Source organism: Choristoneura fumiferana, chromosome 6 (genome assembly GCF_025370935.1).
Source record: "Choristoneura fumiferana chromosome 6, NRCan_CFum_1, whole genome shotgun sequence".
NCBI classification, from domain to species: Eukaryota; Metazoa; Arthropoda; class Insecta; order Lepidoptera; family Tortricidae; genus Choristoneura; species Choristoneura fumiferana.
Genome location: NC_133477.1, coordinates 16,968,028 through 16,971,722, shown reverse-complemented (window position 1 = coordinate 16,971,722; position 3,695 = coordinate 16,968,028).

Below are 3,695 nucleotides of genomic sequence, written 5' to 3'. Positions count from 1 at the left end.
TTAGATAATAAATAGAGTCTCAATCGAAAAATCAATTTCATACTGTAGTTTTAGTATTTTATTTGTAATTATTTATTTAAATATAATAACTTTCTGCCCAGTTACTTGCGGCGCATTCTTCTTGGCAATGATGGTCTTTCCGAAAGCGCTGGACGTTTGAAAAAATGACCTCTAAAAGAGCCCATTGCGGTCTATTTACAGAATAAACGATTTGGATTTGAAAACCACCAAACCTATATGAGATAGCATCATGTTTTGGAAGAAGAGAAACTGTCATTGTCTCAGTGTTTATTAATCCGAAAATAACGATTGTAATACAGGACGATTCGGAGGACGTGAGGAGGACTAGTGGCCGAAGATCGTGCTCAGTGGCGTGCCATGGGAGCAGAGGCCTATGTCCAGCAGTGGACGAACATAGGCTGATGATAAGGAGGACCAACCCTACCGGATTCAAGTTAAGGCTACTGAGACGCACAAGTATTCATGAGATTAACTTTTTTTTAAATGTCGATAACAAAATATACAATTATCTGCAGCAAGTATTGTTGCAGGTGGTAGGACCTTGTGTAAGGTCCGCCCGGATTGCTACCACCATCTTGCTCGCTAATCCTCCCGTGAAGCAGCAGTGCTTGCTCTGTTGTGTTTCGGCGTGGAGAGTAAGACAGCCGGTGAAATTACTGGCACTTGAGGTATCCCATCTTAGGCCTCTAGGTTAGCAACACATCTGCAATACCTTTTGTGTTGCAGATGTTTATGGGCGGTGGTAATCTCTCACCATCAGGAGACCTACTTGCTCGTTTGCCATCCAGTTAAATAAAAAAAAATAACAAAAAATCTGCTAAACATTTCAATAGAATCTGTCAATTTTCTAGACATTTAAGGCACCCAACCCTAACGTGGGCACACTTAATATGTATGTCCCTGTTGATGTGATTATAATCTAAAAGGAATCAAAAAAGAATAATAGTCACATCACCAAGACCTAGGTAACCCGGTGTTCAGTTGGCTCGAAGTGTCACAGGATTGTCAGATTCCATTGAAATAGAGTTTAAGTGCATATGGTACTCTGCAATAAAAGGTGCGGGGTTAATTCAAATGTGATTGTGAACGCCATTATCAATTACTGAGGGTGTAGGGTTGCTGCTCACGTTTTTTAAATCACCCAGTATAAACAAAAAAATCCCTAAACTGGAACATCAAAGTCCAAATTACAAGCACAAACAATGGCTTAATTGACTGTCATTAAAACAGTTCTTCATTAACACAGACTTACATGCTTATAATTAGACGTTGGAGCATTCAAATTTATTGATCTTTCACAGATGCCTAATTCGATAACGTAGTTTTTAAACTCGCAATTTTTGAAATTGTATCATCAAAAGCCTAGTGGCGGCTGGTGATAAACAGGTAAAAAAGCCAGTTCCTCATTAACACAGACTTAAAGGCTTATAATTAGACGTTGCAGGATTAATATTTATTGATCTTTCACAGACGCCTAATTCGAAGCTTGAAGCTTTTTAACCCGCAGTTTTAGAAATTTTATCCCCAAAAGCCTAGATGGCGGCTGCTGAAAAACAGGTAAAAAACCTATATTTTGTAGCAGCAATCACGGTCAATATCCGCAAAAAGACTCGCTTCAAATTGATAAGTTACCGTATAAATCAAGTATTTGATATCGATAACATCATCGTGTAAAACAGGTGTTGGTTAAAAAAATACGGTTTTCCTAGGTATTTAAATTGATAATTCAAACGAATAGCCACTTTAAAATGAAATGAAACTCGAAATTAACTTACATGGAATGAAAATCCGATAGTGTTTGTGTGATAAATAGAGCACAGCACGTTTTTTTAGAGCACTAAGAACGAGCGAGCGATTCACGCGGCGACTGCGGGAGGACTGGTACCCTCTTTTAGAGAGGGCGGGAGGGGCGAGGCCCCGCGCCCAGGCTGCGCACAGATTACTTAGATTTGATTTACATTGCGCGCTAAGCTGGATAAGTTAAGCTAGAAATAAGTTGGTATTGGAAATTGTGATATCCGGTTCGAAGGACCAATCTTGAGTACTCTTATGTTTTGTTTCTATTTGATCTTCCCACTAATGTTGAAGTGCCGAGATAGTTAATTAAATATTTGTAGATAAGTCTACTAATCATCTGTGTAAATTACATACATATTCATAGCTATTATGCTTAATTTAAGTAACTAATTATGAAAACTATTTACATGTGATTACTCTGGAGTATTATTCTTAGAGCCAGCGTGGCTCAACGTCTTCCAATGGCTGAAGCACCTGGTAAAGCATGATCTACGGACCGCTACCAGAATTTTCAGCACATCTTTACTAATAATTTATAGATATGGAAATTTGCGTGAACATGCAACTTGCAAGTCGATTCATTAACACACTTTAATTATAAAATGATGTTACAAAATTATTTAGCGAGGAAACGCTGCGCTGCCATCATCTTCGGAACCCTAGTAATTTGTTTTAGTTTTTTTTTTTAGGGTTACTTGTCATAAGTAAGTGTGTCTATCTTTAAGTTTTCCTTTCCTGTTTAGGTTAGCTTGAAAAGATCCCTTTTAGGGATAAGTTCGCCTTTTTACTCTTTTGTTTTGTTGCTTTCTTTTGTATTTTTTTTGTGTTTTATGTACAATAAAGTATTTACAGACATACATACATAATTAATTGTTTGTTACGTACTGTTTTCGATAGTACCTATTGCTCATTTTCTGATACAAAAATATTTACTTGCTTTACTCGCATAAACTTTACTTACAATCAAGTCTTCAACTTGAGCCATCCTTGTACAGCGTCCACAGAATAACTCGTTCTCGTCGCGTCGAGATATCGTGCTTGGTACGGAGTGAGGTCGCCGACTCGATTCGGCGTGCAGCGATGCATCCGAGGATGGGAAACTGCGGGAAACTTGCCTGTGCACAAATCGCAGATATAAGATGAACGCTTTAGGACATGTACGTAGGGACTGCGGAGCACGTCGAGGAAACTACATCACGTGCCGGGGGTACCTTTTCATAGTCAATTTCGAATCCTTTGGAAAATGTATGGGATGTCAACATGACATTTGCTAAAATATTCTAATTTACTCTGACTATTTTGGTCATTAATTCGTTGGCTTCCTCCGGTCAGTTTTAACCTCGTAAGGCTTACGTCAAATATTGTTCATTAAAATTTGAAACTTAATGTCAATTAGGGAAGTTTGACAAAACAAATTTTGACGTTTGTCCTAAATTTAGGACGTTGGGCCTTACGAGGTTAAATTTGTAGTAAATCTGGTACGCTAATATCTGAATAGCTATCAGCGTTCCAGAACTCCAGATAGTCCCAAGATCTCTCGGGAACACATAGGCTACTTTTTATCCCGATTATCCCATCGGAATGTGCGCATGATAAATCCCGAAATTTCGACCGCTAAGCTAAAGTCAATGAAATTTTGCACGGAATTGCTGTTCCATTGTAATTAAGTTAATCGTGATGTCACGAAACCATACGTGTCCAATATTCTCATTTGTGGAACTCAATCACAAACCATTACTTATATAGACAAAGACGAAGTACAGGGTAGACAATAAGCGGTCTTATCGCTTAAAAGTTATTTCTTCCAGGCAACCATGTAGATATAAAAACTAATACCTACAAATATCAATCAAAAATGGCAAAAGTCCGTAAGTCTG